This window comes from Vespa velutina, unplaced genomic scaffold, assembly GCF_912470025.1.
Source record: "Vespa velutina unplaced genomic scaffold, iVesVel2.1, whole genome shotgun sequence".
Classification (NCBI taxonomy): Eukaryota; Metazoa; Arthropoda; class Insecta; order Hymenoptera; family Vespidae; genus Vespa; species Vespa velutina.
In genome coordinates, this window is record NW_025920071.1 from 642,083 (window position 1) to 668,628 (window position 26,546).

At 29.3% G+C, this 26,546-nt stretch overlaps 1 protein-coding gene and 1 long non-coding RNA gene across 16 annotated transcripts in view; both read right to left on the bottom strand.

Annotated features, from left to right (window-relative positions):
• The window catches only part of LOC124957511, a 47,039-nt gene extending 41,612 nt beyond the window's left edge, over nucleotides 1-5,427 (bottom strand). For all 11 annotated transcript variants that reach the window (XR_007103601.1, XR_007103607.1, XR_007103605.1 and 8 more), the window contains exons 1-3: nucleotides 5,318-5,427; nucleotides 1,048-1,261; nucleotides 749-987 (exon numbers count right to left, since the gene is read on the bottom strand). The gene's annotated coding sequence lies outside the window, so the exon portion shown is untranslated. The remainder of the gene's footprint in view (nucleotides 1-748; nucleotides 988-1,047; nucleotides 1,262-5,317) is intronic.
• A 15,153-nt stretch (nucleotides 5,428-20,580) lies between these two features.
• Nucleotides 20,581-25,960, bottom strand: LOC124957508. Of its 5 annotated transcripts, XR_007103598.1 has the most exons (5): nucleotides 25,461-25,708; nucleotides 21,497-23,954; nucleotides 21,094-21,424; nucleotides 20,851-20,954; nucleotides 20,581-20,771 (listed from the first exon to the last, which is right to left on the bottom strand). It is a non-coding gene; the product is annotated as an uncharacterized LOC124957508 (long non-coding RNA). The 5 variants fall into 5 exon arrangements; XR_007103599.1 differs by lacking the exon at nucleotides 25,461-25,708 and adding an exon at nucleotides 25,750-25,960 and having other exon boundaries at nucleotides 21,094-23,954; XR_007103596.1 differs by having other exon boundaries at nucleotides 21,094-23,954.
• Nucleotides 25,961-26,546: the final 586 nt, after the last annotated feature.

Here is a 26,546-nt window from a genome sequence, read left to right on the forward strand (position 1 = left end):
TTCACCTCACCTTATTAGTTCGAGATATTATATATATATATATATATATATATATATATATATATATATATATATATATATAATTATGGAATAATATATATATGAAATATTATATATATATATATATATATACATAGACACAAATGTGTAAAATCAGGGAATGATTGAAACAACTGATTTCACAAAATAATTGGAATAGTATATATATATATATATATATATATATATATATATATATATATTTGTATATGTATAATAATGCTACTAACGGTCTGTTCGACAACACAAAATCTTACAGAATTTCCTCTATTTGTCTTTCAAGTCTTTTCTTAATCGTAACTTAGACATCCAGGTGACTGAATGCCTGAATGTCTATACCACGCGCTTGACAATTACAATCCTGATATATGTATACCCGTATATATACGATTTATAGGAAAGTCGAATATAACACATAATACATAATACAATTAATTATAATTAAATTACCTAAAAATGATTACATTAATCACAATTAAAACCTTAACAAAGAATACACAATACGAAAATAAGATCTAAAAATCCTAAAACAAGTACAACGTAATAAGCTCCACGATGGACATACCTAGATTACAATTTTATTTTCACGAATATATCTCAAATGCACCTCTTTTTCGACCTGCAAATGCTACACCATAGAAATCACATGTTTAGCTATCGATTAGTATATTGAAAGAATCTGTAATTTAAAAGAAATAAAGTTGATTACTTGTAATCAATAGAACGACGAACTTCCTGGCATTTTGCGCCAGCACACGCAAATCTTAAGTGGTCTTGATAATACAGTGGTAGACGATGTCTGTGGATTTATCGTTGATAATCCACTATGTAGAAAGAAACTTTGCACATCAAGTAACAATTATGATGTTTATTTAGCTTTGTTCGGTGTTGTTCGGTGTGTAGCAGATATAATTAGACTATGACTTCCAGCAGGTATGACTGTGGTCTCTAAAAGAGTCGAAGAAAGAACAATGATCTTCTTTTTATTTCCGACGTCTTTTTCGTCACCTTTGTTTATTGGTTTCCCGTGTGTGCGTTTGGTGGCGCTGAGACGTGTTAGTTATGTCTTGCCGGAAGAGGCGTAACAAGTCCCACATATATAGCACCATCTTGTGAACATTTCGTACAATAGACCAGGGCCGCCTTAATAGTTTGCAAATCATATACCTTTCCATCATAGCTATTTGACTCCCTTATCAGTCCGCGAAAGGAACAGTACATCCTGTAAATTTTATAATAGTTTTAAAAAATATCAAAATTATATAGCTTTTTATCCGTATACATTTTCAGCTATGAAAGTGATCATATGTCAATTCATCTAAAAGTTGTGAATACGTTACAATCATCCTCATCGTGTACATTTGTTACAAGAGATGAATACATGAGAGCGAAAAATAAATCGAATAATAAATAAATTTATCTGTGTAATAAATTTCAATCTTTCTTATAAATATTTTGAAGAAATAATATTTTTCTGTATCTATTCATTTTTATTTAAAAACGACTATTAATGTAGAATTTATAATTGAAATGAAATATTACGAATCTATAGAAATCGAAAATCATACGAAATGTTCGGACGATTACTAAGTAGAAAAAAGTGAAGCGACAAATTTCCAGCAAAGTAATGATTTTAAATGAATTAAAAAAATAATCGGACGATGAAGGCTATTACATAAATCCTTCATTATATATATTTGTCTCGAAGTTTGTCTTACTCTTTTGAAAGAAATTAAATCCTCTAAAATCCAATTCTTTTTTCGTGTCTACAAACAAAATTATATATTGTATGCAAGTTATATAATATTATTTCTACTAGTACAATTATACTATATACTAATTGTAAGTATTTCTTACATTTACGTTTTCATATTATATATAAAAAAACTAAACAATAGAAAAAAGAAAACTGGTTGTGTATCTACCACATAATGAAAGTGAAACTTCTTTAATTAATTTAATTTTATTTAATATAGTTTTTCAATGTTAATCTTCCCTGTTATTCACGTGTTCAGTTTCGCTATCAGCAAGTTTTAAAAGTAAAAAGATAAAACAATAGAGAGAAAGAGAGAGAAATTTTAAATAGTTATAAATTATATTAAAAATATTGAAAATAACTTATTTATATAAAAGTATCGTTTTATTCTACTTCTATATGAGGTGATTAACAGACAGGCATCGGGACTGAAGGAATGATAATAAGAATTTGAAAAACAAAAGATAAATCAGGAAGATACTAGTGAGAAATGAGAAACAGAGAATGAGAAAGGTAAAGGAGCGAATACTTCATCCGCTCTCTTACGCTTAAGATAAACAACAGCTTGCAACTTATGCTCTGTTTCACTTTCTATCTCTCTCTCTCTATTCCTACTTCTGTATACCTATTTCTTTTTATACTTTATCTCACTCTCTCTCTCTCTCTCTCTTCCTATTTCTGTATATTTCTCTCTTCTTTTATTCTATTTTATTTTCGATAGTAACTATATTTAATTCGTATACATCAAGTACGCTTTCAAAGACAAAAACAATCTTAACATTATTGCTACATGCTTTAACATCATCCTTTTTATTTCACACGTTGCAAAATAAAGAACTAATAACCTTACAGAAAATTTTTATTTACTTAAACAAACCTATATCTTCTGTGAACTTATAATCCATATAAGAATATTTCCTTTTCCATTAAAAAAAGCATTTTCAATAAAATAAACACTTTCTCTATTTTAAAAAACTTTTGAATCTTTCTCTTACAAATCAGGTGCTGTTTTTTAATTGAATGTAATATGTGGTCGTTTTAACTTATCTTTTAGCGAATATGACGGAAAACAATTTTATATAAATTAGTTGATTCCTAGGCATATTTAATAAAATTAACACTAAGACTTTTTCATCTTTTGATTTCCAAGTATTCTGATTATCTTGTGTCAAAAAAATTTATTCCATTTATATACAACCACAATTTATTGTAAATGAGAACGCTTTTTATCTGCAGCTTCCAGATTTATAATTTGTATCGCTCAAAGCTTTTTAACTTGATGCGTTGAAGCATAATAGCCATGTTCTTTTTACTCTTTTTATTCCACAATGTAAAATATATTCTTATGCGTTTCCTTTCTTTATTTTAATTTGACTGCACACTTGGACCCATAATCTATCAGGTTATGACGAAGAAAATGATTGTATGTGATGGATTAACACTTAAAAACTTGTAAGTAATACGAAAAAAAGTACATAAATTAATGCGATACGTGATTTTGTTGCCTAAATCATCAACTAACAAAATCGTGATAATAATATTAGGATGCATATGACATATAAATACTATAGAGAGTATTTTTTTGATCAACTCATCTTAAATTGATTTCCAATAAAAAAGAAACTACAGAGAGTCGCCACGTGTTCGTATTAGTCACGTCATTAGAGTCTTGTTTGTCACTCCAGGCACGAATTATTTTTAGATTCTTGACAATATGTAAATATAACAAATTTTTAAATTAAGCGAATTAAATATGTTAATATGTATATATGATATATGTATATATAACAAAACAATTATCTCCTTGTAATAAACTCTAAGCCTAAAGTACAAATAAATGAATAAATAAAATAAGATAAAATAAATATTATTCTTTTAATATAAATATTTGAAATAAAAAAATTTAATATTTGAGGTTATCTAGAATTACTACATGGCGAGGCTGATGGTGTAGAATGATATAAAATATTCATTACCTAATGATATAATTTCCAACACTGTCAATTCATTTCCATTTGCTTTTATAACTGCAGTTGCATTTGGTATTATTTTTTTTTATTTTCTTAAATGTGAAAAACTAATATTTAACCTTAACATAGGTTTATTATCATTGTTTTTTTTGATTCTAAAAACATCTAAGAATTCGAAGAAACATTCACAGTTATTTGAAGAATATTGTAATTTTCCTCATTATGTAGGAGAATCAGATGGAAAACAAATAGCAATAAAAGCTTCTCCAAGTACTATCAGCTACTACTATAATTACAAAGAATTCAATAGTATAGAACTAATGGCATTTCTTGACATAAATCATGTGTAAATCTTGACGTAATCTAATGAAAAAGTTTCTAATAGAAATGTATCCAAGAATAGAACTTTATTGGATACTTTATTAAATAATTCACTAAATTTTCCTGCTGCAGAACATTTATCCGAACGTACGAAATCTTTACTCCATGTCATTGTTGTTGATGATGTGTTTACCATGAAAACTTATTTATTATTGTACTCTTTTTGTATAATAACCTGCACCGGATTGTGTATTTAATTATCGTTACTTGAGAGCTAGACAAATTATAGAAAACGTATTTGATCTTATTATTAATCTATTTAGTATATCAAGTAAACCACTAAAACTTTTTACAAAAAAATCACTTTCAGTGTTAGCATTATGCGTATAACACAATTTTCTTCTGATACAAGAAAATAAATTGTATGCAACACCAAGTACTTTCGATAGAGATGAGAAGCATGAGGAATGGAGAATTTTTGAAATGACAAAATCGTACTTATTAGAATTACAACGAGAACAAGCTCATAAATATACAGAAATTTCTGAAGTTGTACAAAACAAATTTAGAAACTATTTTGTTTCCCTACATGTAAAAATACATTAAATATAATGTATACTACATTAATATATGATATAACAAGATGAACATATATAAAAATATTGAATAAACTTTATAAATGTTGTATATATAAATAAAAATTCTTATATTATTATGTATGCTTATATATACAAATATGCTTTATATATACTATATGTTTAATATAACAAATAGAGTTCTTTCATCTGAGTCTTTTTTATGAATAAACATTACGGCATAGAAATAACTTCGATTATTCGAATATATATTATCTATCGTATTATCGCTATATTTTACTTATATTTTTCTCAATTCCTGGTAGAAATGTTTATGTAAATTGTGTAATTGCATTTTCACTGATATTAAATTCACTCGAAAGATTATTTAAGACATTCCGTTTTTGTATTTTACTCCGATAATTTTTCCTTTTTATATCCCAAAATTCGGAAAAATTTATCCATTATGAAATCAATCTAAGTATCCCTTCCTTCGCTCAACACTTTTTTTTCCATTATCTTTAACGCACGAGTTCTCATAAAATATTTGGGACATCGTTGGAAGTTAGAAATAACTACGCGAAAGAAGAAAAAAGTGTTTACACTACACGTTGTTTCGCTATCTGAAAGCAATTACGGCAATTAAATCAACTTACCAGTTATTATTTAAGATATGTTTACGCATGTTTTGTTACACATGTCACAAAAGTTTCTCTTGCAAGAAATGTTGCAAGTTACTTGCTTGTGTCCGCGACATATCCGTTGCCGTATCAAAGATAGAAAAAAGGGAAAAAATCTAAAAGTAGTGATTTAGTAATATAGGAAAGTATAATAGTAGTAGTAATTGTGTTAGGTTTAGGTTAGGTTAGAAATACGACGACGTATCATAATGCATAATTAATGTAACATGAAGCAAGTGACGTAGTAAAGTAGCAGTTTTATGTGTTGTATCTTTCAACATGTTTTCTAAGGTTTCTAATTTCACCATATAAATTTTGTAAAATTTTGTTATGGAGATAAGATTTTATTTTTGTTGTGTAAAATTTAAGTTCCTCATAAAGTCAAATCGGTTTATATTTTTTTAATTTTTGAAACACAAATATAGAAGATACGCATTTATTCCAGAAATGTTTATCATTATGAAAAAAATTGCCAATGCCCAACAATGACTTCTCTTACATGAGTAATAGGCAATATATATATATATATATATATGTAAAGAAAGTATATTTCCTTCAACCTTCTGTCCTTTGTTATTTACAAATCAAATTCTTTTGTGACCTACAAATCGAGCCGTTAAGATTTGGAAGAGAAACGGGCAGTATGAAAGATAACATAGAAGAAAAAGGTAACACAAGATTAATAAGAAAATTTATAAAAGATATTAAATAAAATTTAAGCAGCGTGAACAATAAACGTAAATTGTCGTTTCTTTGTTCACATAGAAACTTATTTTCGTTTATCACTTCACCTTACTTATTCGAGATATATTATAGAACGACAATTTTTGGTTTATAATGGAAAGAAAATTACAATTCGCATTTAAATGTGTGGCATCACCGAGCGACAGGAAAACAAACGATTGTTTTTCTGATTGCTATAACCTCTATCACAACTGCGGACAAAGAAATATACATGTTGCCAGAAAATGAAAAATTAGTAAATAATCACAGCCTACTAATAAAAACAGAAAGCTATAAGAGAATGAAAAAAAGCCTCAATCAAAGAGGCCAAGAGAAAAAAATATGGATTAAATGCACACAGGAAATGGAGAGTACGTATTTCGATGAGAATGGCAATTTAATGTTTAATGATCTATACCTAGACGAAATAGTAGAAACAGACATAGTAGAACCCACACAGGAGAAAGAATATCAAATAGAATTAAAGGGTATATCGGAAAAATTCATGATCGAAAATTTTGGATGTAGACACTCAAATGCAGAACAATGGTTGGAGACATTTGAAAAAGAATGTCAAAGATTCGAAATTAAAGAAGATAACACGAAAATTTAAATTCCTAGATTATTCCTTGACAGGGCATGTTTAGGCTGGCACTCAGCAACTCTAACAGCATTGACAATAGAGGCTGGTTGGAACGAATGGAAACAAAAATTCTTGAAATCATTTGCAGACAAGAGATGGAATACAGGTATATACGCTACATCCTATAGATATAGAGAAGGTTCACTACAAGGAAGGAAAAATTACTACTGAATGTGGACAACAAGATCAGTACAAAGATCCTGATAATGCTTATAGCAGCAGGATTACCAGAATTCATAAGAGATAAAATAGACAGAGAAAATTGTCAAAACTCAACACAATTACTACAAGAAATAAAAAAATGTGAAAATCTAGTAAGTAAGAACAATTTTAGAAAAGAGAAAGAGGAAAGACGAGATAATAATAAGAAATTTGAAGAAAAAAACCATGTAAGAATTGTGAAAAACTAAACAAAAGCATTAGATATCATTCAGAGGACGACTGTTGATTTAAAAAAGAAAATAGACAACCTAATATTAATGTCTGTTACAAATAATAGTACTTTAAATGAGAGCAAAGGAATTAAGTTAAGAAGTACTTTGTTTAAAACTAATGTCGAGGAGAGAGAAAAACAACAATCTTCTATGAAACAAAAATGTTCAACTACAAAGATAAATACACATAATAGACCTGTTGTAACTCTTAGTCACAAAGATCAAGAAAAACCCAAACTTATACAAGTGGTGAAGAATCAATCAGAAACAAAATTTATGCGTAATAACTCTGCAGATTCTTCAACTTCACATAACAAAATTACACAAAAAAATATTAGAGTTGCAAATGCAGATACTACAGTTAAACAGACTCATAAACCTTATTCTTTTTTTTGCAAGGAAGGAAAACTATTTTGTCCAAAGAATAATGCATCAAAAAAAATGTTTCTACAATCGTAAGTAATACTGGATCAGAAATTATAATTAAAAAAGAAAAAATTCTATTTTTTGATATTCCTATACGTACTAAGCAAAAAAAGATTACATATCCAGTACCCTTCAGTTTTGAACATCGTGATAAAATTAAAAAGCAATTAAAACTAGATCAATCAGAATCCAAATGTATTAAATCAAAATCAGTCCCTAATCCAAAATTATTAGATATTAATATACCTCAAAAAGTGCCAAATAAGTTACTTGATACAGGAAAAAAACCTCCCATGAGTTCTTGTAATAGTAAAGAAATTAATGATAAAAATAAAAATTATAAATAATTTGAAAAAAGTAGAACTGCTTACATACATTTATTGCCTCCATATAAACTAGGGAAGACTTGATTCAATGAAAAATAAAATTGAGAAAAAGAAAATTCAAGATAGTCAAAATAAAAAGGATGCAATTCAGGCAAAAAAATCACTTGCATCTGTTTCTTGTAAAAATATTCAAATTAATACAAATTTAAAAATTAAGAAACAGGAGATACTAGAAGTAAATAGAAAATGTATTGTAGAAAGAAATGACTTTGAAGATTTCATTATTGGGTTAGATATGATAAAAGAATTCAAACTAACTCGGGATGAAAACTTACAAATATCTCAAAAGAGAGAAACACAGACAAAGAAAAATATAAATACATTAGATAGAAAGAAAGAAATAAAAGAAGTTAAAATAAATTTTAACGAACATGTGAAGGAAGACGAATTTAGATTGGATCTGTATCAGATCCTAGTAAACAAAATAAAATGTAAGGTAAGAGATGAAGAACTAGCCTTAGAAAGAACAAAAAAATCATACGAATATAACAAAAAGATATTTAACAAGAATAGTAAGAATCACCGGTTTAATACAGGAAATCTGATATATAGATTGAATAGAAAGGAATTAAACGAACTGAAAATTTGACCTTTCAAAAAAAAAATTAATTTCAGAATCAACAGATAAAACGAAAACAAGAAATCGAATTCTTCTACATAACAAAACTACTTCCAATATCAGAAGAATAGAGGTGAGGACTAAAATTGTAGGAATTTTGTTCTGGGGGGGGAGGGGAGATGTAAAGAAAGTATACTTTCTTTAACCTTCTGTCCTCTGTTATTTACAAATCAAATTCTTTTGTGACCTACAAATCGAGCCGTTAAGATTTGGAAGAGAAACGGGCATTAGGAAATAGAACTTAGACGAGAGAAATAGGAAGAGAGATTACTAAGAAACATTATAAAGAAGATAGTAAATAAAATTTAAATAGTGAATAATAAGCGTAAATTGTCTTTGTTCACAGGAAGACTGTAAATAGTAAATAATGGCCAATTAATAAATAAAGATTTATAATCCCTTGTTCACAGAGAAATATATTTTCGTTTATCACCCCACCTAATAAATTCGATATATATGTATATATATATATATGTGTATATATATATCTGTATATATATATATATATATATATATATATATATATATCCATTCAGTAACAAAATGCAATTAAGTCAAAGTTGATTTAACATCTGTATTGGTAAGAAAGTACAGGAAAACAGTTTATGTAGTGTTTAGAAATCAAAAAGAATAGTTTTTCTTGAATGTTCAGTTACTTTTATTTAAATTATTTTAATTGAAATGTTATGTATATATATTATCTAATATTACTTAATGCATTGACTAAAACTTGTATTCCATGAATGTTTAAATCATTAAAATTTCTTTCATATTTCTTTTTGTAAATTGTTATTGAACTATATACAAAATTTTTAAATATAGTTTTAGGATAGTATAGTCAAGAACAGGGAGTTAATGTGACTCTTTTTTTAAATTTTGCTTATATATACATATAAGCAATACACAGAACAGAAATTCGATAGAATGCTTCTTGGAGATGTTGGTTGTCTGTTCTAGTCCTTTTTGCTAACCTTATCACTGATGAAGAAATAAGGTTTAATATATATTAATTACAATCACATAAACTATTATATGTGCAAATAGCTTAAAATGAAGCAAAATATTGCAATCTGATTATACTAATACAATTACTTAATCATAACTGTTCAAATTTTATAGCCAGTTACTACTGCATAATTTAATGATACCAACGAAGTGTGTTATTTATTAATGATCAAAATATAATGTATGAGAGTAAGAAAGATTGCTGAGAAAACTGTTAAAATTCGGAAATGTACATTTTCATCCTTATCACAAAGTCCTTCAAATCAAATTATTAACCTACATAATAATTGTTACAGAATGTACGATGATTTCCATATTCTCTGGATTCATTAGAAAAATATTAACGATACATTTGAAAAAAAGAAGGAAAAAATATAAATGAACAATTATTAATACCTAATTGGCAACTTGGAAATAGTTTTTTTTGGTAAGAAACATTCTGATTGTAAAATTATAACAGATAACAGATCATTTTATTTGTAATATTTTTAAATATAAAAAAAATTTGGGATTGATAAACATGTTGCTATAATTTCTTTGCGGTCATTATATGTGTACATGCACATTTGTCGTATTTCGAGAATTTAAAATTAACATTGTTTATACTTCTTCAAAAATGAATGCAGATTCATTATATTTACTGTAAAACTTTATGAATTTTTAAATATTTATAAAGATGTCGGAGTATATTTTATTAGTGCGTTTCATACATATGTATATGTAATAGTACTGTATTACCAGCTCCCATAAATGGAAGTGATAGGAAAAGAAAAGTAATAGAAAGATTTACTTTGTCCATTGTGCACAGGACGTTTTACACGGGTAATTATTTTATCTCCACATGTGTTTTAGCCAAATATGTAGTACTATATTGCCAAACCCCATAATTGAAAGGATTGCCAGTGAAGCGAGGCAAAAATTTACTTAGTCAATTGGGCGCATAATGTTATATGCAGGAAATTTAATATGAAGTAGAATTATACAAATGTTGTGGACACAGCTAAGAGCAGAATAGAACATAGAATATAAGCTGTACTTATGTAGAAATGGTTTTCTATAATTGAATAAGTTATTAAATATTATAGAATATATTAAACTAGTTTTGGAAATAATTTATTAATAATAAGTGAGTAAGAATAAAGCAATTTAATAAAAATAGGTAAATAATATTCACAGAATATAAAATTAAAAATAAAAATTGAACTATACAATTATGTTCTTTTATAAAAATATTATGCAGACATTAATTATAGATTTAATAAAAAAAAAAAAAAAAAAAAAAAAAAAGATAAAAATAATAAGCTTACCAAATATAATTGACATTTTATTTATTATATCTTATGGCGTAATTATAATAATGTAAAAATAGTCAGTTTTTGGTCAAGTCGTGAAGCCTTTACCAGAGGTTGATCTTAAAAAACCTAAATTCGATCTGATAGATAAATAAATTGCGAAAAGAATGAGGCAGTAGACAGAGTATTAGAATAAATATTACAAGCTTCTATAAGTGGTGTACAAGGGTGGCTTCACGTCTCAATCAGTTAGTTGGACAATGTTCAGTAAGAGAATAGAGAGGTTGTAGACTCATTGATTTTTGAATAAAATCTTATAAATTTATTAGATTCTTTATTAAATTCAATATACAGATTTATTAACTGACTTATGAACAGTCTCACAAAATGGAAAATATGGACTTATTACTTACTAATTACTCATTATTCTTATTGATTAATGATTTTACAGATTGCGAAATGAGGACTTTTATTATCTAATTACCAACTTATTTAATAGCTAAATACAAAATTCGGACCGAAGAATTAATCATGGATTTACTAGATCTCTAATTTTTAGGTATTACAGAATCACAAATACTGGAAAGACTTTCCAGATTTTCTCTAAAAAGTTTCTCTGGTTTTCTCCCCTTCAGATGCTTCTAGCTGATTGCTTATGAAATTTACCGAGGATAAAAAGTTTGCTTCCTATTGAATGACAATATTATCTTTAAGATTCTGGTCTATATTTTCATAAGAATTTTACTACATTAAAAAGCAAGACCTGGCTAATATCAAGATTCACAGAATTTGTCAAAAGACATATTTACAAGGAAATTTATTTATTAAACTTTTTTATCTTTTGGTTTAATCATCAAAGTCTATGTGTTGCTTTTTAAGAAGCTGTCATATTTTGCTCTCATCGCTTCTAATCAAAATTTTTTTAACTACCCATTGCTTCTTGCAGACTGGTTGGTGTATTGTATTGCCTTATACTTCCTCTATTTTGTAAAGCTATTTTGGTCGGTATAATTTTCCATTTCTTTCTACAATAAATACATCAACATATTCCTTTTTATCGAAAATTCTTACTTTAATGGTTACTAAATCTTTTGTTTGTGTCACACCATTGACCGTCTTTAAAAATATTTTATTTTTATCTTTTGTCTCTTTTTCTTTTTCTTTTATTTTGACTAGTCTAGAAATTATTAGAGAGACTTGTAAACCTGGGCCGTACGTTCCGTTCATCTCTAACTTTTATTCTAATACTATCTTTACTTTGATCAATGGTGTGGTTATTCGTTTTTTTTGTTCCTTGCATAAGTCCATTTCTATCATTGAATTGCTTTTATTTATTCTGGTTTCTTTTCTATTTTCCTTTTTAAACCAACAGGCGTCCTTTGAATGATATCTAATACCTTTGTTTGGTTTTTCACAATTCTTACATGGTTTTTTTTCTTCAAATTTCTTGTCTTTCCTCTTTCTTGTTTTTAAAATTATTCTTACTTACTAGATTTTCACATTTTTTTATTTCTTGTAGTAATTGTGTTGAGTTTTGACAATTTTCTCTGTCTATTTTATCTCTTATGAATTCTGGTAATCCTGCTGCTATAAGCATTATCAGGATCTTTGTACTGATCTTGTTGTCCACATTCAGTAGTAGTTTTTCCTTCCTTGTAGTGAACCTTCTCTATATCTATAGGATGTAGCGTATATACCTGTATTCCATCTCTTGTCTGCAAATGATTTCAAGAATTTTTGTTTCTATTCGTTCCAACCAACCTCTATTGTCAACGCTGTTAGAGTTGCTGAGTGCCAGCCTAAACATGCCCTGTCAAGGAATAATCTAGGAATTTAAATTTTCGTGTTATCTTCTTTAATTTCGAATCTTTGACATTCTTTTTCAAATGTCTCCAACCATTGTTCTGCATTTGAATGTCTACATCCAAAATTTTCGATCATGAATTTTTCCGATATACCCTTTAATTCTATTTGATATTCTTTCTCCTGTGTGGGTTCTACTATGTCTGTTTCTACTATTTCGTCTAGGTATAGATCATTAAACATTAAATTGCCATTCTCATCGAAATACGTACTCTCCATTTCCTGTGTGCATTTAATCCATATCTTTTTCTTTTGGCCTCTTTGATTAAGGCTTTTTTTCATTCTCTTATAGCTTTCTGTTTTTATTAGTAGGCTGTGATTATTTACTAATTTTTCATTTTCTGGCAACGTATATCTTTCTTTGTCCTCAGTTGTGATAGAGGTTATAGCAATCACGTTTGTTTTTCTGTCGCTCGGTGATGCCACACATTTAAATGCGAATTGTAGTTTTCTTTCCATTATAAATCAAAAATTGTCGCTTTATAATATCTCGGATTGATTAGGTGAGGTTATAAATGAAAATATGTTTCTCTGTGAACAAAGAAATGACAATTTACGTTTATTATTCGTGCTATTTAAATTATATTTAGTATATATTATCTAATATAAATTTCCTTATAAACTTTCGTACTAACTTTCTCTTCTACATTCTATTTCTTGCTGTCTATTTCTCTTCCTCATCTTAACGGCTCTATTTTTAGGTAATAAAAAGAATTTGTAAATATATACGTATATATGTTAAGAAAGTATACTTTCTTCAGGTAGACTTGCCGCGCGTCTCATGGCCCGCCCTTCCATTGTCCTTTGCTATTTACAAATTCTTTTTGTTACCTATAAATCGAACCGTTAAAATTTGGAAGAGAAACGGGCAATAAGAAATAGAACGTAGAAGAGAAAATTAGCACGAGAATTTATAAGGAAATTTATATTTGATAATATATACTAAATAAAATTTAAATAGCGTGAATAATAAACGTAAATTGTCGTTTCTTTGTTCACAGATAAGACTAATTAGTAATTAAGCATTAATTAACAAATAAAAATTTATCACTTTGTTCACAGAGGAACATATTTTCGTTTATAAACTCACCTAATCAATCCGAGATATTATATATATATATATATATATATATATATAAAAAATATACTTTCTTCAGATAGATTTGCCGCGCGTCTCATAGCCCGCCCTTTCATTGTCCTCTGTTATTTACAAATCGAATTCTTTTGTGACCTACAAATCGACCCGTTAAGATTTGGAAGAGAAACGGGGAGTATAAAAGATAACATAGAAGAGAAAGGTAACACAAGAGCTAATAAGAAAATTTATAAAAGATATTAAATAAAATTTAAACAGTATGAACAGTAAACGTAAATTGTCGTTTCTTTGTTCACAGGTAAGATTAATTAACAATTAAACATTAATTGACAAATAAAGATTTATATTTTTGTTCACAAAGAAACTTATTTTCGTATATCACCACACCTTATCTATTCGAGATATTATATATATATATATATATATATATATATATATATATATATATTCTATTAATTTAGAATAGGTAACAACAAAATACAAATTGGATTATTGATAGCAATGCGACGTACATGCGTCTGAAAGGCTGAGCGCGTTTCAAGAAATTTCGGCCGGGCCGTCAGTTTCAGTTATCTGTTTCGGCCAAAATCTCTGGCTTTTTTCGACACAAAATTTGAAGAGCGAGAAAGTGGTTCATGGTACGCAAACGGCTAAGTAGATTAACGATACAGAGATGAAAAAAACGTGAGTGTATGTACTCACCAGCTGTAGTAATTAATCCTGCCACAGCAAAATTTGGATTCTTTCTTTGTATGAAGACAATATAGGGAAAATTCGTTGAGGATGGTCGCCTTTCGTTGATAGATTGAATCGTTTGAAGCTTATGATCGTATCGATATGCACCATGATGTAAAAAGATTCGGCTCGAAAAAGTAGTCGACTCAAGAAAATTCATTTCGGTGCAATCCGTCTTATAAATAGATCATGCTATTGGCGTATTGATCTTATAAGAAAATTAAATTATATTATGATTAATTCATGGCACTTAAAAATTTTTAGAAAAATGAACATCTTTCACTAGCACTGATCATGATCCTTTCCATTTCTTTTTCTATTTTTATTAATTTTCTTTTTTCTTACGGAGAATTGGAAAATTTTCTAAAAGCTTTATAACAATCGATTTTACATTATCGTAATAATTATCGAAGTTCGTAAAATTTATTTTAATCATACTTTAACGTAATGTGATTTTAACGATCATCATTACGTTATTGTTCATTCAAGTCGAATGTATGAGTCCATTCGATTAGAATTATTACTTCGTGAAAAAGGATTTTTGGAAGATGACGCGTTACTATCACTTTTCCGTTCCAATAATTCACGTTTATGAAATATATGATTAATTGGTTGTAAAACTCTAGGAGAAGACGCAGGAACTATTGAAGAATTCGAAATCGATCTGGCGGACAATTTATCATCGCATCTTATCAACGAAATGCTACATTTTTTACACATACTTAAAAGTTTTCTGACTTTATTATCGCTTTGATCATTTTTACGTCGTACGATCCTGGTTGCCTCACCATTATTTACTTTTATAGAATTATTTAAAGATCGCAATGCGTAATGCTTACTATTAATATTACTACTATATAGGAAAGATTTTTCAAGGTCAAGGTTGTCGTCATTACATAGATAAGAAATTCCTAAAAGAGCCTTCATCGTGTTCAAATCGACGTTCATTTTAACAAATGGCTGTTGTTTTATTATATTTTCATTTGACTTCTGACTTGTTTAGGTATACCGGCAACTATTTTATTCGTCGACGATTTGTTCGCTTCCTCATCCATCCATTCATTCTCTTGTTTAGTTATACGTAAAGCGCTATTAATATTAGAGTTGTTTAAATTTTCAGATGATTCCTTTGCATCTACTTTATTATGATGTACAATGTATTCCACCCTTGTCTTTTGTCGCATTTTCCTCTTCCTTGATGTACCAGAATATGAAACAATTGAATGATTTATTGAAAATGAATCGTTTACAACGTTTACAACGTTTATTTCCTTTCCATGAACGTGAAATAAATGACTTTGTAAAATTATTTTCCTTCGGAACACTCGTTTGCAAAAATGACAACAATATTTAGAAGATTTCAGCACGTTTTTATCAATCTTTAATCTAATATGAGAGCAAGAATTCGAGAAGCAACTAGAACAAGAATAATTATTTTGTCTGGCATAATAATTTTTATGCCGTTTAAGCTGATACAAATTGTCGTAAGACAAAAAACATATTTTGCAATAAGCAACAATCTTTTTTTCCCTCGTTGTTCGTATATCTTTTCGTTGTTCTTTATTGGATCTTTTAATATTATTACGCTTTGTTAATGTTTTTTCGTTTTCATTGTTTTCATCGATTACAATGAAATCTTTTTCTTGACGAATACGCTTTATATATTCGGTTTCCGCATGATCCATCGAAGAATACGTCCTTTCGATTGAATTAGTCGTTACATTACAGAGGTTCTCAATCTGAGGACAAATATTTTCTTTCGCACCGATATTATCCTCAGTTATATTAATCGAGCTAAGGTTGATTTTTTCATGGTTGGTATGCAAGTATCATATGACTTCGCATCATTTCTATCATGTGGATCTTGTTTTATCAAGTTCTCTTCTGCGCTAAACTAAAAAAGTGCAATTAAGTTAATTTAAGATCTAAAATCTACAAGTATTAATGGACGAAATAGGACTGCGATTTTCAAATAATCTGTAGATGAATATTTTTCGTTTTCTCCGCCTATATTACTTTTGAAAATATTAATACTAGGTTTAGTCGAACATACTCGTTAATCTTCAAACGATAGAATATAGTTTACTGCGAAAAAATGAATAGGAATAAAAAAACAGATTATTACTTTGGATTATTAACGAAGAAGAATTTTTGACGTTGTTTGAATTTTTCAATAAAATGAAAGTATAAATGGTTAACACCGAAGAAAAGTTGATAATAGTTTAAAACAGAGCTAAAGCTTCTGCAACGCATTACAGCGATAACAGTGTTCTGCATCCTGCAATACCGCATCATTGAGTGACGTACTTCCGCTGGGCGCTGTCTAAGTTATCTAAATAATTAAAACCACTTCACACGATTTTATCTAACTTTCTGATATAGCGACAAGGAATCGCTTTTAAATTGTTCCTGTAGTTGCGAGAACATTATAGTACTCGGCAAAATGCATTTGCAAAATCAAAATGTTATATCCTGAATACATATGTAAAGAAAGTATACTTTCTTCAGATAGATTTGCCGCGCGTCTCATAGCCCGCCTTTCCATTGTCCTTTGTTATTTACAAATTCTTTTGTGACCTACAAATCGAGTCGTTAAGATTTAGAAGAGAAACGGGCAGTATGAAAGATAACATAGAAGAGAAAGGCAACACAAGATTAATAAGAAAATTTATAAAAGATATTAAATAAAATTTAGACAGTGTGAACAATAAACGTAAATTTTCGTTTCTTTGTTCACAGGTAAGATTAATTAACAATTAAACATTAATTGACAAATAAAGATTTATTACTTTCTTCACAGAGAAACTTATTTTCGTTTATTACCTCACCTTATCAATTCGAGATATTATACATATATTTAAGATATTTCTCTTATTAATACTATTAACTATTACAAGAATATGTTCTTGATAATTGTACGATATTCATTACAATATTCTAGATACTATTATTAAGATTAAATTGAAATTTCATAATATTATAATAATTTAATTAAATTATATTAATTTAATTACATTATAAAATATTTGAATTCGTTACTGTTTATATTGCTTTTCGATTATTTTTAAATGGGAAACATAAATTCCTAGGATGCAATCGTATTTTTAGTTTGAATGAATGCTCTACTCATTACCTAAAATCATTACCGCATTAAACGTCGAGATGGCTATTGTCCGTACGATTAATAATCTTATCAGCGATATCCTTTTGATGATTCCCAAAAATTTGCAAATATCTAAGCAATTCAATCAAAATAGTACTAACAGCGACCTAGTCAATGCTCGACAATGTAGCTTCATTTTTTAATATCTTAAGGTATTTTTAACTTTATAAAAATTACTTAACCAAATAGATGTATAATATAAAACGATACATGCGAATTTACGAAATTATTAATGTGCTTAACAATTGTTAATATTAGTACTAACAACAAATTAACATATACACTGTTTATGACTTTTGTCAGATCATTATTAAAATTTTCGTTTATATTTTTCATTATGCACAAGAAATAGAATAAATATAAATTTATTATATTTAGAATAAATATATATTTATTATAAGAAAGGAAATATAAGAGAATAAAATTGGCTGAGTTAGCAAATTTAATGTCATTACTACATGAAAGTGCTTTTATTCCTTTCGGAGGTTGTTCATTGCGGACATCGGGGTCAGGAATGCCGCTCTCAAATTTTTCTTTCTTTTTCTTTATACTACTATACTCTAATAAGCAACACTAATTATCTAGTAAAATATCGTCAGATATTAAAAAATACACGTGGCTATGTAGATATGCAATTACAACACGCGCCAGGACGGCGGGAATTCTGGTGCAGCGAAACTTTAATAATGATTTTAATGCGAAGGTTGAATGTACAATATAGACATTTACACTTATCGTTTCAGCAATAATTATTTTATGGTACGTAGATCGCAAAACTTAAATAAAAAAATGGCAATGATACATCACGTATTGGAGGGAAGAGCTTAAAGCATAACGCAAAGGAGTGAGAGAAAATAATAATTCTTCTATCTATGATTATTCTAATGTTCGATTTGAGGAAACATCTAAGAAATGTATTTATTTCACGTTTTAGTGATTTTTTTCTGTTTCTTTTTCCTTTTTTTTTTGTCCTTTATGTGCAATTTGGTATTCTTTTATAATTTACACAGCGAAGAAGATCGGGGTTTAAATTGATGAATTAAGCCTTTTCTAATAATTCTTGCTAAACACATTAACTGAATAACATCGATTTCTCTAAAGACATTAATCTATTTATATCCTATGAATCATATTAAAAAAGAATACTGATAAAGATATTTCAAGGGTCTGGTCGGTAAGCAAAGGTAATACTTTCGGTTTTCATTCCGCTTTTTTTCCATTATGATTGTTTATATGAGAATGGAAACAACATCACACTTTTTTCGTTTAATCGTCATTTAATAACATTGTTAACATGACATTTATACGGATCTTTGCTATTTCGATTTTTTAACATTTTCTTTCATAGGTCAGGATATTATATTTCATACTTTAGGAGTAGACTTTTGTTATTATTGGTTACATCGTACTTTGTTATCAAAATATTACACTTATTCTACATATTGCAACATTTTATTACCAGTCATCGTTATTAATATTCGTAACAATATCTGTATTTTCTGTACGTCCTCTATTTCAGATACTTTCTAATTTATCACTTTTATTTTTATAACTTTTATCTTTGATTTTTATTAGATCTCTTTAGAGATATATCCTCTGCTTTCCCTTATTCTATTCCTTTTACTTGTAACTCAAAGTCACTATACCTTTTTTATTTAATTTCTTCCTCCTTGGTTCCCTTAAACTTGTTAAATTTTATTCACTAATTTCATCATTTTCCGTTACATATTTTAGTTTCTTGAGCTTAATGAATTTTAATCCAGAAATTATAAAATTTCACTGAAGCTGTACCCTGAATTCTCATTCTATTTTTCTCAATTTTCGCGATTTCTATCATATTCTTCAAATCGAATATATCCTTAGCTCTTTCACTTTCTATATGTTTTGAATTTTCTTCTCTTTTTTTCTTTTCTATTAATTTCTTTACTTTCTTACAATAATTTGCGACATGAGAGTTTTTTAAAAATACTTTCAACTGTAAAATATATATTTATAAATTGAACAACATATCATCTATAGAAAATAATAGGATAACATGCTATACTTACTTATATTATACAAGAAACATAAAAATCGGGGAAACATTAAATGGCCATCCTTTGCTGCTATTTCTAATATTAATCGGTAGAGACCATCAGTTATACTATCTTTAGATATTTTTGATATATAAATTAAAGATATTAGTTTCATTGGTACAGCATTATGTTTTTTATTAAAATCATAAGATGATAATATCTGAAATCAATATTAAAATATATGTTTTTTGAAATATTTAAAAATGTAGATACTTTTTTATACGTATTAATTAATTACTATACTCCAAATGGAAATGATAAAATAGATGTGAAAATATTTGTTTCCTTAGAAATGTTAGATAACGTTTGCCAACAGTGGAGAAATAAATTGTATTACTTTAATTCTTCCAATAATAATCTGTTAATACACAATTAATAATTACCATCTACTTAACTAAATAATTTATATGCAATTAATATAATCGCCAACATACCTGTACTAAAGGGTATAATAAAGAGTGTAACATTAATTGTTTTTTTGAGAGTGTTGTTGACTTGAATCAGAAGAATAATAAATTCATATGCCTCCAATTATATACTGCCTGAAAGTTACTGCATTCCTTAAATGAATAGCAAGCTGTCTGATAAGAGGCATGACCGTATGCAAAGTCAAAATAAATTTCTGTTAAAGAATGCAAAATATTTGGAATTTTCTACGTAGAAGAATTTTGACGTAGAAGATCGATTAAAAGACATAATTAGAATTTAGTCATTTATATGATTGTGATGATTTATATATTTTGATATAAACAGAAAAATATAACTTTACCTTTAATAATATTTCAAGATACCCTATGAATAGTTGCAATACGTAATGTATATAAAAATGCAACAACTCGAACAGTTTCTTCATCAGTTGACCAAAATTTTAATAAGACTCTCAATAATGGTTTCTTTAATGAGAAAACATTTCATGTAAGTGCTTTAAAAATATTGTTTGGATGTTAGCTGATGAAACATTTTATAAAACCTATAAAAAATATTGTTATTTTAATACAAACATTGCTGCACATTATTATTTATGTTATCAATATTATAATGATACCAACCGTAATTGAATCAGTTAAATATGATTTTAATGAATCTCTCATTTTGATAAATCTTTTGCATTTATGCTGCAAAATATGTATTAGTACCCAAGTTCTAAAAATGTCTGAATGCAATATATAAGATAAATACAATATACACAACTGAATGACTCAATGAAATGCTGAAATTGTTATGATTAAGGTGCTAATTTTGCTAATCACAAGTACATTAATTAGATATATTACTTGATAAAGCCTACTTACATTTCCTTCTACTTTAAATTTTGTAGCATTTTCATCTTGCGTTTCCGATACTCCACAAGGTCCTCTCGTGGATTTTTAAGGTCTTTGGGAAAGATCCAGACTCCGCCGAAACTGCGGTTCTCTTCGCTTTCCAAACCCTATCTTCCTGGTATAGGCGTTGGTCGATAAAGACAGCAAGACGTTAATCATGGAAGTTGGAATCCGCTAAGGAGTGTGTAACAACTCACATGCCGAAGCGACTAGCTCTGAAAATACATGGCGCTGAAGCGTCGTGCCTATATGCTGCCGTCAGCGGCAAGTGTGGCGGTGTCACATCCCACTTGGTACGGGCCTCAAAAAATTTTGTTAAGTTCAAAACACCTTGAAGAGCTCTGACCTTTGTGAGATTCATATCCTTTTTTACCGTTACCCGCTAAGCGCAGTTCGTGGCACGGGATGGACACCTATACGCGCGGTTGTGCGATTCGTACGCACCTCTAGTAAAGGATAACTAAGGTGAAGGTTTTCACGTGAATAATGGAAGCCTTTTAGCTTCGAACTTGTCGACTGTATAATAGGAAGATCTTGAGACTCGCGAGAGAAATTAATAAGTTTAAATTATAATTACGCGAAGTTGTCTGGGAAGCACAGCCGGGGTTATATGAACGAACACTGAGTTTAAACTTAACAAAACTAATTTATTAATACTTGTCAAATAACAGTGTACAGTCGAATTTTTAAAGTATAGAAGAAGTTCGTACAAGAATAAGACGTAGCGTAGAATAACACGTAGTATAACGACTAACAGTGCGTCAGTATGATCGAAGTTTAGTAGTCGAGCCATTGAAGAATATAAAAAACCGAGCGATGTAGCTGCTTATATCCTCCGTCGGTCTGCGGTAGGCAGCTCGAAGCGGTGCTGCAGTGGGGATGAATCTGCCGCTGCCGTGGCCCCGTGGTGGAGATGGAAATTTTAGAGATTTCTACCCGGAAAACACGCACGTCGAGCGATAATTTCATTTTTTCACAATTCCTTGAATTCCTGCATCCCTTTTACTTTTCCGGAGTTTGGCATCGCTTTCCATAACTTCCTTAGATTCCTTTCGTCTCTTGAATTTATCGCTTATATGTTTGTTACCTATTTGCTAGTGTGTGTTCTTTAATAGTGTTAATTTGTGATAATAGAGACTCCCTTTACATCGGGCTCGAATGTGTCATATAATTATATATATATATATATATATATAAGGATCTTATACGCCTTTTGAATAATAAGAGTTTGAAAAATTTTTGTGGTACGTAAGGTGTCCCTATTTATTCCTATACTTTAAGTGTGAGAAGGGAGCGGGATGTAACACTTCCCCCCTTATTTGAAAATGTGCGTAGATATACGTGCATTTTAACTTATTTCTTTACTCAAATACGTTTTTAATTCATAGTAAGTACTTGGTTTTTCATCAAAAGCGTACCCTCTTCTTTCTTCATCGAAGGGTGCCGTACTTGTTGGTGTTTCTTCCTTCTTTTCTCTTTTTCCTAGGTGGAGGAGAAGATGTGTCACCGAGCTCCATAGCGCTCCCAAGAGATATAAGCTCCATCCGTAGATGTCATGCATAACTGTGAATGAGTGTGTCGATGATAAATTTCACCAGGCATATGGCCATGAAGATGGCTAAAACTCCGGCACTTGCCGATCTGAATGTTATAAACGCGCTCCATAGTCGTGCCGTACTTGATGCGATTTTATTTAGTGACTCCTCGTCCATTAGATTGTATAACGAAATTTTTCCGGAGGGTATGTACCTTCCGCTGATTCCTCTGGCGAGCGTATCGATGATAGCATGTTTTTCGGGTGGTTCCATTATAAGATCTCAGTTTGTTTAGGTCTTCGTTAGAATAAATTCCGCTTATTCCCAGATGTTTCGGATCGATATACCTCTATTTTGGCTTTGTTAGTGGTTGAATTACTGGCGGAGGTATCGATTCTACTAATTTTGGTGTTACTCTGTACCATGTCCCATGTAGGTTATACATGGTATTAGGTAGCAGCTCGTTGCAGTCTTTCGGAGATTCTTCCTTCAAAATGACGCGTGTCTTCGACGAGAGAAAATAAGAATCGTTTTGGTAATAGGTAATTCTTTGTAGCAATCTTCTGTTTGTCTTACACTAACTTCTACTGGAACACATTTTATGATGTATATAACTTCCGATGCGATGACAGCCATATATCCCGGTTGTTTCATTAGAACATAAGCCGATTTCGTCGGACGCTAACGTTGCTAGAGAGAGAGCGTTTTTGAGAACTTGTTGCTCCAGTACACATTTTTGTTGAGTGATATCGATGTTCAGTGAATTTAACTGTGTTTTGAGTAGATGAACTTCGAGTTTATGTAAGCGAAGATGTCTAGGTTCTTTACAGAGGTCTTCGTTTTCCTTTGAAAGTTCTTCCAGGCGATGTTTCGATTATGAATAGCTTGGGGTGTTTTGTCTTTATTATAGAATATCCACATAGAATGAACTCACTCGTTCTCGTTAATGCGAATGTGACATCTTTCGTCGTAACCGTATATAACATGGGTCCTTGCAACGATTCGGCGGGTGTCAGTTTCGTTGCCGGCTCTTCGTAAAGAACATCGTATTCATTAAAGCCACAGCTGTCGGTAGGTATTTTTGATCAGTATGTCTCACTTTCGTCTGAGTCGAGACAGGCTTTCTCGTCCAATGTACAAATGGTTCTTGTCTTATATGCGGCGCGCACAATATGACTTGTGGGTACGAACGCCGCAATATATTCCAGGATTATTTAATTTGTTGCATAATATAGTACAAATGCGTGCGGGACTATTAGTAAAAGACGTCAAGGATTGCCGAAGTTGGGAAAACATCTGGAAAAAGGAGAGGCATGCTTTCGTTCATCAAATAGTTTGTTAGCGATGAAGTGGTTAGATAAAAAAGAAGTATTGGGTCGTTCGCAAAGTCATTTCATTTTTTTTTTTTTTTTTTTTTTTTTTTTTTTTTTTTTTTTGTGAAAATGAAAAACAATTTTCGCATAATGAACAAATTTATTAAATTATATATTGGCCATTCTGCTCCAATACTGTATTTGTATTGAACACATTACTGAATAGTGAAAGGGAAGTCACCTTCCCTAATTGTCTATCATGCAAAAACAAAACAACTTTCCAAAAAAATACCAAGCAAAATAGAACAATAGAAAGTTCGTCCTTAATGTATCTTCTTTTATTAGAATTTACTTGAAAATTTTAAAACCACACATTTCACTTAACTTCGACTACATACGAGGAGCAGAAAAAAATAAACCTACGTTTCCACTGTACCGCGTATAGAGCTTCATCGATTCGTAGAATATCATGTATTATAAATTGAAAGTGTTTTACTAATATAAATCAAATATATATATATATATATATATATATATATATATATATATATATATATATATATATATATATACATGTAAGATATTTTTTGGAACCCTACCTGGAAGACACGAACTGACTAATTCGAATCAGTCAATCTTGGTTAATACGAACTTTATTGACAAAAATATTATAACTAAAATGCAACAACTTGGAAACTATAATTCTTTTCTCATAATCTATCCTACTTAGGACATTACCCGTTAAAAGATAAATCATTTACGCTTATTATTCACTATTTCAATTATACTTACTATCTTCTTTATAAAGTTTCTTAGTAATCTCTCGTCCTATTTCTCTCTTCTAAGTTCTAATTCCTAATGCCTGTTTCTCTTCCAAGTCTTAACGACTCGACTTGTAAATAACAAAAGACAATCGAAGGGCGGGACATGAAAAGTGCGGCAAACTAACTTAAGAAAGTATACTTTCTTTACATATATATATATATGTATATATATAATAATGCTACTAACGGTCCGTTCGACAACACAAAATCTTACAGAATGTCCTCTTTTTGTATTTCAAGTCTTTTTTCAATCGTAACTAAGGCAATCAGGTAACTGAATGGCTGAATGTCTATACCACGCGCTTATAGCAATCCTGATATATGTACAACCGTATATATACGATTTTGAGGAAAGTCGAATATAATACATAATACATAATACAATCAATTATGAATAAATGACCTAAAAATGATTACACTAATCACTATTAAAACCCTAACATAGAATACACATTACGAAAATAAGATCTGAAAATCCTAAAACAAGTACAACGCAATAAGCTCCTCCACGATGGACATATCTAGATTACAATTTTATTTTCACGAATATATCTCAAATGTACCACTTTTTCGACTTGCAAATGCTACACCATAGGAATCATATATTTAGCTATCGATTAGTATATTGGAACAATCTGCAATTTAAAAGAAATAAAGTTGATTACTTGTAATCAGGAAAACGACGAACTTCTTGGCAATTTGCACCAGCACGCGCAATCTTAAATGGTCTTGATAATAACAGCAGTAGACGATGTCTGTGGATTTATCGTTGACAATCAACTATGTAGAGAGAAACTTTGCACATCAAGTAACAATTGTGATGTTTATTTAGCTTTGTTCGGTGTGTAGCAGATATAATTAGACTATGACTTCCAGCAGTTATGATTATGATCTCTAGACGAGTCGAAGAAAGAACAATGATTTTCTTTTTGTTTCCGACGTCTTTTTCCTCACCTTTGTTTATTGGTTTCCCGCTTGTGCGCCGTGGTGGCGCCGAGACATGTTAGTTATGTGTCTTGCCGAAAGAGGCGTAACAAGTCTCACATATATAGCACCATCTTGTGAACATTTCGTACAATAGACCAGGGCCGCCTTAATAGTTTGCAAATTATATGCCTTTCCATCATATCTATTTGACTCCTTTATTCAATCCGCGAAAGGAATAGTATATCCTGTAAATTTTATAATAGTTTTAAAAAATATCAAAATTATATAGCTTTTTATCCGTATACATTTTCAGCTATGAAAGTGATCATATGTCAATTCATCTAAAAGTTGCGAATGCGTTACTATCATCCTCATCGTGTACATTTGTTACAAGAGATAAATACATGAGAGCGAAAAATAAATCGAATAATAAATAAATCTATGTGCGTAATAAATTTCAATTTTTCTTATAAATATTTTGAAGAAATAATATTTATCTGTATCTATTCATTTTTATTTAAAAACGACTATTAATGTAGAATTTATAATTGAAATGAAATATTACGAATCTATAGAAATCGAAAATCATACGAAATGTTCGGACGATTACTAAGTAGAAGAAAGTGAAGTTACAAATTTGCAGCAAAGTAATAATTTTAAATAAATTAAAAAAATAACCGGACAATAAAGGCTATTATATAAATCTTTCAATATATATATTTGTCTCGAAGTTTATCGTCTTACTCTTTTGCAAGAAATTAAATCCTCTAAAATTCAATTCTTTTTTCATGTCTACAAACAAAATTATATATTGTATGAAAATT